We start from the raw sequence: 14,334 nt of genomic DNA, 5'->3' as shown, positions 1-14,334 counted from the left end.
CTTGCAACCCTTCATGGGAGATCTTGAAGAAGCTTGTGGCTCCTGGCTTTGCAAAGGTTCACTCCTGGCCATTGTGGCCACTTGAATAGTGAACCAGTGAATGGAAGAACTAAAAAGACAAATATATATTTTCTCTGATATATGATAGTTAAATAGAATACAAAAAAGTATAAGAATGAAATGGACATCTTATGATTTGATTATTGATTTTAGCACTGCCTATACTCCTGTAGAAAAATGTTTTTTTTTTCTCTTTAACTTGTTGAATATCATGGCTAGTGGTGCATTAAGCCTGTTATTATAAAGTACATTTAAATTATATTTTTTTCAAAAATTAAAGATAAAACAAAAGAAGGAAGTAGGAGTTGGAGGAAGGGAAATAGGGAGGGAGAGAATTACGGTTATATTCTTAGAATTGTAGCTATGAAGTGCATTAAATATCTTCTCTCTATATTAATAAAAATTTAAAAAAATAAGTATCACAATACCTCACTCATATTTGGAGTCTAAAACATCCAAAAACCGTGATCCTAAAGAAGTTAAACATGTACCGATGGTTACTAGAGGCTAGTGAGGAAAGAAGAAACAGAAATGGGGAAAGGTTGATTAGCAGATATTAAATTATAACTACAGAGGAGTAACACGTTCTGAGGTCGTATTTCACAGTAGGATGACTATAAATAATATGAGTGTGCTATGTGTTTCTCTATTGAAAAAATAAATTAGAAGATAGGGTTTTAGATGTATTGCCATGAAGAAATGTTAAATATTTAAATAAATAAATATATTTACTCTGAAAACAGACAAAAAGATGAAATCTTATCATATGTACCAACATGAATGGAACTGAATGTAATTTTGCTAAGGGAAATAAGCAAAGCACAGAAAGAGAATAAGCACATGGTCTCATTCATTTACGCAATGTAAAAGAATTGTTTCATAGAAGTTAAAGAAAGGAGATTAATAGAAGGAAGGGAGAGGGTTAGAAAGTTTGCCTAATGGTTGTACATACATAAGAGTAAGAAGTTCTGTGTTCTGTTTCATAATAAAGAAATTATAGATATTGATAATGTATTTTATATTTCTCAAAAAACAAAAGAAGGTATTTTGAATGTTTTCATTATAAAAATGTTAAATATTTGAAAATATAAAAGTTTACATAATTGTTTATGTAATTTATTACATAAATGATTACAAATTGTATATACATACACTCACATGGTACATACTCACATGGTATCCCACAAAAATGTACAATTTGCCACTTAAAAATAAAAGAAGGAGGCCAGCACTATGGCATAGTGTGTTAATCTACAGCCTGCAATGCCAACATCCCTATAGGCATCAGTTCAAGTCCCAGCTGTTCATTTCTGATCAGGGCCCCTGAAAATGTGCAGGGGAAAGTGGTGGAGGATGGCCCAAGTACTTGGACCTCTACACCCCCGTGAGAGACTTGAAACTCATTGCTCCTAGTCATGACCCGGCCCAACCCAAGCCACTGCAACCATTTGGGGAATGAACCAGCAGATAGAAGACACCTTTCTCTCTCTCTCTCTCTCTCTCTCTCTCTCTGCCTTTTCAATAACAAATAACAAATCTTTTTTTTTAATAAATAAAAGTAAATTTTAAAAGCCCAATGAAATGACAAAAAGTAATTGAAAAAATCCTAGGATATAGACATAACTTCAAAATCAGTTATCTTATTAAAGATTATCTCTCTTTTCTATTGAGTTTGGAAAGGCAAGTATCTTAGCACAGGCAGCTGTTAAAAATACCAGTCTCGGGCCAGCGCCATGGCTCACTAGGATAATCCCCCACCTGCGGCGCCGGTACCCCGGGTTCTAGTCCTGGTCGGGAAGCTGGATTCTTTCCCAGTTGCTCCTCTTCCAGTTCAGCTCTCTGCTGTGGCCAGGGAGTGCAGTGGAGGATGGCCCAAGTCCTTGGGCCCTGTATCGGCATGGGAGACAAGGAAGAAGCACTTGGCTCCTGGCTTTGGATCCGCGCAGCACTCCGGCCATAGCGGCCATTTGGAGGGTGAACCAACAGAAGGAAGACCTTTCTCTCTGTCTCTCTCTAACTCTGCCTGTCAAAAAAAAAAAAAAAAAAAAAAAAAACCAAAAACTAGTCCACTGGCTTAGACAACAGAAAATCATTTTTTCATATTTCTAGATGCTATATTAAAGCACCACCCAATTTTATTTCTGGTGGGATTCTCTTACTGACTTAAACATTTCTTTTCTCACTGTGTCTCTCACTTGGTTAGAAGAGAGAAAGTGAATGCTTTTTGGTGTCTCTTTTTATGTGGACACTGATCCCATAGGATAAGATCCCCACCCTGAAAACCTCATTTAAGCTTTATCACTTTGTCACAGACCCTGTCTTCAAATAGAATGACATTGGGGATTAAGTCTTTTGCATATCAATTTGTGGGGAACACATTTATTCCATAACAATGAGTAGAGGGATACTTGAAAATTTTCAAGTCAGTATAGGTATCTAACTTTTTCTGTTTTTTTTTTTCTTAATTTTCTGGTTATATGAAAAAATATATTTTATAAATAAAATATCATAAGTCAAAACTTACAATAAAATTTTACAATCAAAATTTTCAATAAAAGACATTTTTATTTTTAACTACTTCTCAGAAACATTATTCATGCTGGTTATTGAATGTTATTTCAATACATAGTCCAAAATAGTGTTTCCTATCACAGGAATCTTTTTTTTTTTTTTGACAGGTAGAGTTACAGACAGTGAGAGAGAGAGACAGAAAGGTCTTCCTTCCATTGAGAGAGAGAAACAGAGAGAAAGGTCTTCCTTCCGTTGGTTCACCCCCCAAATGGCCGCTATGGCTGGCGCTGCGCTGATCCGAAGCCAGGAGCCAGGTGCTTCCTCCTGGTCTCCCACATGGGTGCAGGCGCCCAAGCACTTGGGCCATCCTCCACTGCCCTCCTGGGCCACAGCAAAGAGCTGGAGTGGAAGAGGAGCAGCGAGGACTAGAACCCGGTGTCCATATGGGATGCCTGCGCTGCAGGCAGAGGATTAACCAAGTGAGCCACGGCGCCGGCCCCTATCACAGGAATCTTAAATGCTACTCAAATTGAAAATTTTCCTATAGTGTGCTTAGTGAAATTGATATGTTAGCTTTAAGCCTACATGGGAGAGATTCGTGTGATTTCTGCTTCTCTCACTTTGTAGCTTTACTGTTCAATCTTCAGAATTCATAGCTGAAAAAAATTCAGCTGTTCAGTCAGTGAGCTGATTCAAAGGGTTTAATCTGAAAATCTTCTAACTTTTTTGGTTCTACAGCCACTAAATTACTCTTCCTGTTGCGATTCACATTCACCTAAAATAGGAACCCTTGGGATGGGTGCTGTGGTGCAGCAGGTTCAGCCACATGTATGGACAAGCTGCATGCGTACTGGAGTGCCTGTGTTCAACTTCGCACCTGTGCTTTTGATCCAGCTTTCTGCTACTGTTCACCCTGAGGGGAAGTGGATTCTGATCCAAGTCCTGGGATTCCTTCCACTGATGTGGGACTCCTAGATGGAGATCTTGGCATCTGGCCTTGGCCTGGCCTGACCCAGCCCCTGTTCTTGTAAGTGTTAGAGAATGAATCATGGGATGGTTCATTCTCTCTCTCTCTCTCTCAAATAAATAAAAATAAGGGAATCAACAAAAAGTAGCATCCCTGGTTTTTCATCATGTTTTGTCTTATAGTAACTTTGTGGAAAGTTACCTGGTAAGAGCATTTCAAGATGTTACTCACTAGAAGATGCTTAATGGGCCGGCGCCGTGGCTTAACAGGCTAATCCTCCGCCTTGTGGCGCCGGCACACCGGGTTCTAGTCCCGGTCGGGGCACCAGATTCTATCCCGGTTGCCCTCTTCCAGTCCAGTTCTCTGCTATGGCCCGGGAGTGCAGTGGAGGATGGCCCAAGTCTTGGGCCCTGCACCCGCATGGGAGACCAGGAAAAAGCACCTGGCTACTGGCTTCAGATCAGCGCGATGCGCCGGCCACAGCGGCCATTGGAGGGTGAACCAACGGCAAAGGAAGACCTTTCTGTCTGTCTCTCTCTCTCACTGTCCACTCTGCCTGTCCAAAAAAAAAAAAAAAAAAGAAGATGCTTAATGGTTGACACAGGAAGGCAACATTGATATACAAGAATAGGCACAGCAAAGTATGATACAATGGAAAACATGTTGAGATTATCTTAGTCTATTAAACGTATACAAAATAGATTTTGCTTTATCCTGTTAGAATTAGGAAATCACTAAGAATAGTAAATAATTCAGAGTTTTGTTTACATATTGAATTAATTATAGTGTGTGGAAGGAGGCAAGTCACAAGAGAGTTGAGTTGGTTCTCAATGCAGCAAAACTATGCGATAGGGAAACCATACCAGAGATGAAAAGAAGGGCAGTGTTCAGTTCTATTTTGTAACTGCTCATTAAAAAGTCAACAAAATTATTGTGCATTCCTAATATATGTCAAGGACCATTGCGGGCAAATGCTAGTTAGACCTGATAGGACATTGGAAGATTGCAGGGTATGTTGGAATTCTTTAAGTTCACTATAATGAGCATGCCATTATCATTTAAGATAGAGAATAATAGCTATGTTCAGTGTTTGGTTATGTGCCAGGCAAAGCACTATGTGTTTTACATGTAATATTCTTTTTCATTATAAAATTCTAGTAATCACTTGGAAGATGAATATTAAAAATTAAAATGTGGAAAGTAAATTGGTGTTAGTATACTGTTTTATCCACTAGAAAATAATTTTCCTAGATTTCTAGCTTGTCTAAAGAACATATGCCTGCAGAATGGAACTAGATATATCACACAAGACATTCCACAGAATTTACAGTGAAAACGCATAATGCATTACAATTAAATTACTTAATATATAGGCTATGTAAGCTATTATTAATAATAAAACTTCTTAAAGTAACAGCCCCTAGGAGAAAGCATGCTTGCCTTTTTATAACAGTGTTTTTATTTAGTGTCAATTCTGTAAATGTTAAGCATTGAATCTATCAAGATTATGACATCAGGGGCAGGAATTTGGTGCAGTAGTTAAGTTGCTGCTTGGGATGCCCATATCCAATTTGAGAGTGCCTGAGTTCAAGCCTTGATTCCTCTCCTGATTCCAGGCTCCTGCCAATGAGCACTCTGGAAGCAGCAGGTGATGGCACTAAGTAGTTGAGTTCTTGCAGCTGTTGAGTAGAACAGACTTGAGTTCCTGGTTTCTGGCTTCAGTCTGGCCTAGCCTCTAACATAGTGGGCATTTGAGGAGTGAAGCAACTCTCTCCGCCTCTCCCCCTCTCCCCCCTCCCCCCTCCCCCCTCCCCCTCTCCCCCTCTCCCCCTCTCCCCCTCTCCCCGTCTTCCTCTCCCTTCCATTCTCCCTCCCCCCTCCCTCCCTCTTATTTTCAAGTAAATACACAAATAAAAAGAAGAAAAGATTAAGCCAACAAAAAAGGAAGGAATAGTAGACTTGATTCTTGGAAGCTACTAATATAGGTCACAGAAAACAAAGCAATGCAAATAGGTCTGTGTACAACAAGAGTCTGGATCACAGATTAGAAATCATCCAAGTCATTTTCCTGTCTTTTAAACAGGGACAAACATAGATATGGCTTGCCAGAAGAACAAATTGTGCTCTACGACTGAGTAACAGAAAATTACATTTTATCTGGTGGAAGGACACTATAAAATCAGTAAAATCAGACTATGACTAGAACAGGGGGATGAGGAATACTTTTCCGAAAGAAAGCCCTATAGCACAGATGTGGAGACTGTATAAACTGGTGCATGCAGCTGGACAACCCAAATAGGATTTAGTGTATCTTACAAGCTAAGTTAAATCATGAATTCTTTCATAAAATATGGAGAGTATATAAGTCCTTTATGAGAACTTAACAAATGAATGTTGATACAATTAATGCAAATTGAACCTGAAAACTTTTAGATATGCATTATGCTCATTATTACACAACTAGAGTAATATTTTTAAAAAGCATACTACGAATAGATGTGTGTATTGAATTCATAGTGTTAGAATAACAAGACAGCCATCTGGAATAAGGTAAAAGTTTTTTTTTTTTTTCATAACTTTCAGCAGAAAAAAGGAATCAAAGATATAAATCTTAAAATCATAAAATATTAAATATTTGTTGGAAGTGTAAAAAAATTAAATACTGTATGGAAGTGTAAAAAACTTGTTGAGATGTTTCTTTTTTAAAGTAGAAAATAAACCCCCAAGAAATACAAATAATTTTTAAACATACAAATAGATCCTGAACTTCACCCCCAACAACATATATGTGAATTCAAACTAGTAAGTGAAGGCAAGTTCAATAACATACTGTGTTAGCAAAGGCATGGAAAAACAGGATTTGCTGACATGGTATATGATTTGAATGGATCTCTGAAATTAATTTGGAAGTATCAATTAAAGGCCGGCGCCGAGGCTCACTTGGCTAATCCTTCACCTGCAGCACTAGTACCTCGGGTTCTAGTCCCAGTTGGGGCACTGGTTCTGTCCCGGTTGCTCCTCTTCCAGTCCAGCTCTCTGCTGCGGCCCAGGAAGGCAGTGGAGGATGGCCCAAGTGCTTGGACCCTGCACCGGCATGGGAGACCAACAGGAAGCACCTGGCTCCTGGCTTTGGATCGGCGCAGCACGCCGGCAGTAGCAGCCATTTGAGGGGTGAACCAATGGAAGGAAGACCTTTCTAACTGTCTCTCTCTCTCACTAACTCTGAAAAAAAAAAGGAAACATCAATTAAAATGCAAAAGCACATTCCTATTGAATGATAAATTCTATTTCTTAATATTTTTCCTATATCTTTAATTGTATGTTAGAAAACTGGAATTTATGCAAAGCTTACAATATGATTTGTTATAACAGAAAAAAATTCACTGACCTTCAATAGGCTGTGCCTTGGTCTGTTCCAGCTGCTATGACAAAATAAATAAATAACCAAACAAGCAAACTGAGTCACTTATAAACAGCTGAAACTGACTTCTCACCATTCTAGAGTTGGAAACTCCAAGATTAAGGTGCTGGCCCACTCAGTGTCTGGTGAGTGCCTGCTTCCTGGTTCACAGGGACCAGGTGCTGGTGAAAGGGGCTTGAGTTTCCTTTATAAGATCCCTCTTCATGAGAGCCCACCCTCACTACCTAATGCCATCCAAAAGACCCCCATCTCCGAATACCATTGCATTAAGGATTATGTTTCAACATATGAATTTGGAGACCACACAAACATACAGTCTACAGCAAAACTAAGTGTTAATAATGAAATAGGATATTATTCAGCTGTACAAAAAAAAAAAACCTGCAGGAGCCCTTTATGTACTGAAATATAATGACTTGATTTTTAATAATGAAAATGCAATGTACATATATTATTATATATTAGGTTAATTTTGTATTGTTGCTGCTGAACAAAGATCACAAACTTACAGGGCTAAAACAACAGGAATATATATTATCTAAGTTCTGTTAGTCAGATGTTTGACACTGTTCTTATCAAGGTAACTCAGGTGTTTTCAGGTTTGCTGACAACCACTTTGGTTTCTGGAGATCTAAGAAAGAATCTATTCGTTTGTGTTTTCCAGCTTCTAGAAGCCTCCCATAGTCTTTGGCTACACTTCCCTCCTTTATCTTCACAGTCAATGAGTTGCACCACTTCCTGACACTTCCACTGTCACAGGTCCCTGTGATCACCTCCAGGTTTCCACTTTGAAGTACTCAGGTGATCGGGGCTTTAATCACATCTATAAAGAGCTTCTTTCCATGTAAATTAACATAATCACAGCTTACAGGAATCAAATTAGGGTGTGGGGGTCATTCTATCTACCAAAATCACATGCATGTGAATGGAATGATAATGATTTGTTAAAAATGAGGAATACATGTGCACATTACCTCCCTGGAATTGCAAGTCAAATCACCAATGCCAGTTGTTTGTCTGGAAAAGAAGTCCAAGTAAAAGTGGGGCTTTTCCATGAGTCATCTTTTCTATCCTTTGAATTTTGAATCATGAAAATATACTCACACAAAAAAAACGTAGACCCAAGACTCTCTGTAAAATAACAATTGAAGAGAGCTGTGGATTGATTTCATTCCAGTCAGAAATGTGAACCTTGACATTTGATGCATAATGCATGTGGCTCACTAACACACCAGGGACCCCACAGAGCAGTGCCCAGTGGTGAGTGAGCTATGGAAGAGCGCTAGACTGGGGCACCAGCATAGAGCAGGAATAGCAGGGGTTGCCTCATTGATCTGTTCCTGCTACTGAGGTCTTCTGTATTTTTATGTCAGCAATTCCACAGGAGCTTGAAAAGAAACTAGCATTACAACCAGCCGCAGGAGAGACATAAAAGGGGAGGGGTGAATTCTGCCTGTTCTGTTAGCGTATCCCTTTCAAAGTCTGAACCCATAGACAGCCCAACCACGGAAGATAGAGCACAGCTGCAAAACTAGAGAAGTTTGTTCCTCTCTCACGTTGTTGTGCTCGAAACTGTGACTCGGAAACATGGATTTTCATTTTTAAGGATTATCACCACTGTTATAGAACTGAAAGTTCTGCTTATGGTGGGTTAATTGGTTTAAAGATTAACTGCATATGTTTTAAAGTGAAAAATTTCATTCATACAATTCCATCCAATGCATCATTAAGAAAATGATGAATAATTGACTAGATAATTGGACAAAAATGTCAACAGAAAATTCACAGAAATGAAAATTTAAATGATCTAAATATATGAAAAGTTAACTACACTGTTAGTGGAAATTAAATGCAAATTAAAGTAACATGAAATATCATTTCACACTTAATAAACTGGTAATTTTAAAAATTTGACAATAGGGTTGACTTGGATTTGCAGAACCTCTATTTTTGCAGTGCAATTTACCAAAAGCAAGTAAAGATGAAAACATACATAATAGTTCATAAAAACTCCATGCCTAGCTGTGTGCCAAGAAAATTGTCACTTGTCCACAAAAAGGTATACAAGATTGATTTCATATCAAAATAATAGAAATGATGCAAATGATCATCAAAGAGAAAATAGATGAGTGAATTACAAAGTTTAAGGAGTAGTGTATTGCAGTGAGAATGAATGAACTAGAGGAGGGATTATCATCATGGACTAATCTCACAGTAAGAGAGAAAAAACAAAGAGCATAAGACCATGTACAAAATGATGCTCTATATATTAAGCTTAAAATCTATGAAAATATTATCAACCTTTGTAGGAAGAGTGTAAACATGAGAATGAGGAGCAACAAGTTCAGAACTGTTAATCCCCTTGGAGACTAGAATACTGGTAGGTGAAAGAAAACAGAGAGATCAGTAAGGATTAGATAGAAAGATCTAAAAATATTTACAACATCTATGCTCCAAATTTCGTGCTCTTGAGTATTTGTTAGATTATTACTAATATCTAAAATATTTTAGTTGTTTTTTTTAAAAAAGCAAAACCTTTTGTTATTATATACAGCTTTGTTTTCACATTCTAATTGTTGCAAAAATCTTTGGAGCCAAATACAATTGTTTCACTAAGAAAAAAAAAATTCTATTGTGTAGATCCTGATTCAGCAAGAGAAAGCTAAGGAAATGGTTAAATCACAAAGTCAGGGATAGTACTTTATTTCTCTCAGATGTTACTAAAGAGATACTCTTAGGAAAGATTGTGAGGGAAAACTCAGGAGGCCAACCTCCCGCTGTTTTTTTCTCTCTGCCATCCTCAATATTTGGTTTCCACTGCCTTCTTACATTGGCCAATCCAGTTGCTGTCATTTCTCTGTGTCAGCCAGGTACTTCCAGGAAATGAGAACAAAAGCAAATGCTTTCCCTTGATGTATACTCAAAAGAAATCTGAGCACGCCTCTTCTGCTTCCAACCCATTGGCAGCATTAGAGCAAGGGAGGATGGGAAATAATTTATTAAGAAAAAGACAAGGGGCACTAGGTTAATCCTCCACCTGTGGCGCCGGCATCCCATATGGGTGCAGGTTCTAGTCCCAGTTGCTCCTCTTCCAGTCCAGCTCTCTGCTGTGGCCTGGGATAGCAGTGGAGGATGACCCAAGAGCTGGAGCCCCTGCACCCACATGAAGACCGGCAAGAAGCTCCTGGCGCCTCGCTTCAGATCGGCGCAGCTCTAGCCATTGCGGCCAATTGGAGAGTGAGCAAATGGAAGGAAGACCTTTCTCTCTGTCTCTCTCACGGTCTATAACTACCTGTCAAATAAATAAATAAAAAATCTAAAAAAAAAAAAAGAAAAAGACAAATAAGTGTTAAGAAAATTTGGCAATTTTATATTCAAAGTAGGATGTGCATTGTCTTCAAATGCTAATTGTTGTTGATACTAACTTTAGAGACATATTTTCATTATCATTGTACAAAAGAATATCTTGGGTTGTTACTGATCTGTTTATTGATTACAACACCAAGACTAAATGAATAGTTAAATTAAATTGAGCAATAATGTATACATATAAGGTAAATACTTAAATATTTAAAATTTGTAATAAATAATGTTGTTATCTTTACGTCAAATATTTGTTAATCTTCTAGATGAAATTTATAATCAAATTAAAATCCTTTCCATCAGCTGTCTCCAGAAATATCCACATAATTTGGTGAAGAACCTATAATATTTTGGGATTAGGTTGTTTACATCAAATGTCCAAAATGCTACAGCTCTGTACCTACTGAAACACATCAATACAACTCAGCAAACATTCTATAGTCTTTCATAAAAGTATTTAGTGTTTCTTTTTCAACAACAGGAAAGCAATAAAAACTGCTAATTTCTTCTTAATTTTTGTTTACCACCTACCAAAGGCTAAGGACATGTTAATTTATCTTTTCCATAAATTACATTTTGTAAATGTCTCACATTTATATTTGATCTAATAATTTGATTCCTGATATATTAAAGTTAATTACATGTTTTATCAATGTGGAAGAAATATATTTGATATTTTCATCCATTTTCCCTTGAATTTCATTTTTTCATGAATTATTATCTTTGTTCATACACTTGGTTTATACATTTCTAATTAATCTTTTTGTATCCTTTAACTTTCAACATCAAATTTCTTTAGATGTTTCTTTTTAAAGTTTTGTTTATTTATTTATTTAAAAGGCAGAGTGGCAGAGAGAAAGGGAGGCAGAGAGAGAAAGAGAGAGATCTTCCATCAGCAATTTCACTATCCAAATGCCTGCAACCAGCAGGACTGGGCCATGCCAACCCCACAGCAGGAAACTTACCATTATCTGCTATGTATCAGGCACATTAGTAGGAAACTGTATTGGAAGCAGAGGCATATTCATTCCACCTCTCATACACAATGAGTGGTGCCACAGCCCAGATAGCCACATGACAACCCTCACTCCTGGAGGTGTTTCTTTTGGTCAACATATAGCTCGATACATTTTTAATATGGAGATAGGCTACATTTGTGTAGCTATTCCCTTAACTTATGTAATTGCTTATATTATTGTCACCTAATTTTATCTCTTAGTATTAACTGTTATTTTCTTAAAATATATGAATTGTGTTTTGATTCCTAAGTGATTCAAAATTCATGCACTTAAAATCTTCAATAATTTCCTTTAAGATTCTTAAAAACATTTTTCAATGTATACTTCTCAGATTAATCAATCAGGAAGTCATTGCTTGCCCATTCTGTAAACGACATCATAGAACCAGAAGCCTTTCTGTTTTTTTTTTTTTTTTAAAGGCTTATTTATTTATTTGGAAGGGAGAGTTACAGAGAGGCAAAGGCAAAGAGGAAGAGAGAGAGAGAGAGAGAGAGAGGTGTCTTCCATCGGCTTGTTCACTCCTTAGATGGCCGCAATGGCCAGAGCTGCCCCGAATCAAAGCCAGGAGCCAGGAGCTTCTTTGGGTCTCCCACACAGGTGCAGGGGCTCCAACGACTTAGGCCATCTTCCACTGCTTTCCTAAGCCATAGTAGAAAACTGGATCAGATGTGGAGCAGCTGGGACTTGAACTGGCAACCATATGGGATGCCAGCACTGCAGGCAGCAGCTTTACCTGCTAAGCCACAGAGCTGGCCTCTGGAAACCTTTATTTCATCTTCTACTTTCCTCCTTCCCACTTTTCTCTCCCCACCAATACAACTTAGTCTTTGTTATTATAAAATGATCACCTGTGCACAAATCATTGATATCACATTATGTATTCATCTTTATCATTTTAGAACCATAAGTACAATAATTCTTTTTAAAATCTTGTGTTTAATCCATTTTGATGCCTTCTATCTAACCTCTAGCCATCATATTCTCATTTTTGTACTTTTTTTTCTTACTTCATGTCTTTGCTGGCTGAAATAAGTTTTCCCAAGGTCACTGCAGGCATACGTATTTTTGAAATACTTCATGTCAAAATTTGTCTTCTATTTCTATCTTACATGAAAGCAATACACAAGAATATAAAATTCTTTGTTCATAATCTTTCATCTGGATTTTATACTGATCCATGCTTCAGAATTTTTTGGTTTCAAACATCTTTAAGAATTCAATGAGAAATCCAGCTCCTATATAGAAAACAATATTCTATTCAAAATAGTAACATAATTTTATGTGGAGTTTTCTGATCCCAGAACTGCCTGAAGTTCTTGCATTAATCTTCAAGAATTTCTTAAAATTTCATTTTGGGAAACCTATAAAATTAAGCTTCTAATTTTTGCAGGTAATATATTTTATCTACCTAAATATTTATTTGCATGACTTCCTTTTCACAATATAATTTACATTTTTTCTTTCTTATTTTGAGCTGGATGATTTTTATTTCTATTTTTAATCCCTCCTTCCTTGGGCCCTGGGAGACTGACTTCACTCCTATGAACCATGTTAAATGGCCTCCTGCCCTCTGGTTTTAATCTGGATTCTCTATAGTGAAGGAACCAGGAGGAGATTCGAGGACGGGAGGAATGGCTGGAGTTTATCTCCAGGCTTCTTGCATCCATGCCATGTGGCTGGAGGTGGGCTGGACAGGGGCCCCTGATGGACAACCTTTCTCTGATTTCTGACCGGTACTCATTCCCTCCCTTCGCTCCAGGTTTGAGACAGCTGACTCCAATATATCCAACTGATTGCCCTGATTCTCCATCTCATTGTTTTTGCTGCTTTATGCCTTCCATTTCAACATGCTTTCTACTTAGGATTTTTATTTTATTTTTTTCTGTTTTCTGCTTAGCTTCTGCCCTTTCCTGTTTCTTCCCCCATGTATCTTAAGCCTAAAGCTGGCAGGGAGCGGGAAGACAACTGGCCTGTAGATTGTATAAGGCCAGCAAAACCATTTGCTGTGGCTCTCCTAAGGAAATACCAGGAAGGACTCAAAATTCAAAAATATCTATAGCAGGCTAACTTTTGAGTTGATAATTTTGTACAAACTGTGAATGATGCTGTAAACATCCAAACGGCCCTTATCAGACAAAGGTTTCCCCACCTAGACTAGAACTGCCAATTCCTACTCAGCCTGGAGCTGCCCCCATCCGCTCATGGGTGAGCCAGGCCATGCTTGTTGATCCAATTCCAGGAAGGACAGTGAGTGCAGTCATAAACCAGGGTGAGATATTTGTGAGCTCACAGGTGGCCCAAGAGCTGGCAGTGACACGGCAGATGAAGAGGACAAAGCTTATCATCATCCCATATTTTTCTTACTTTTCTAATAATTCTGTTCAAATTACTCTGTTCAACTCCAGTATTGGTCTAGGAGGCCCTGCACTGAATTCAGGTACTGAGTATCATTGTACTCTACATCTTCTAGGCTGCAAGGTTCTGGTCACTTCTAGAATCACCCCCTGCTTCTTAGATACACTCACAGACACAGCACATGCACCGCCACCAAGTGGAAAAGACTGCCATGCATAATTATTCCTTCACAGCTTTTATCTTTAGGTCTCCCGGAATGTAAAATCTGGAGTGAGAGTTGGTCATGAGCCGCATGGGAGACCAGGAGAAGCACCTGGCTCCTGGCTTCGGATCAGCGGGATGTGCCGGCCGCAGAGGCCATTGGAGGGTGAACCAACTGCAAAAAGGAAGACCTTTCTCTCTGTCTCTCTCTCTCACTATTCATTCTGCCTGTCCAAAAAAAAAAAAAAAAAAAGAGAGAGAGAGAGAGAATAGGTCATGAGATACATGAGATTTTTCTATTTATTTTGATGGAAACCGAAGAGTAGTTTTTAAAAGCATTTCGGTGATTTTAGTTTCTGTCTTTTTAAAAGATTCATTATTTATTTATTTGAAAGGCAGAGTGACAGAGAAAGAGGGCGCTACAGAGAGAAAAAGAG

Source organism: Lepus europaeus, chromosome 1 (genome assembly GCF_033115175.1).
Source record: "Lepus europaeus isolate LE1 chromosome 1, mLepTim1.pri, whole genome shotgun sequence".
Classification (NCBI taxonomy): Eukaryota; Metazoa; Chordata; class Mammalia; order Lagomorpha; family Leporidae; genus Lepus; species Lepus europaeus.
This window is presented reverse-complemented; position numbering follows the sequence as displayed.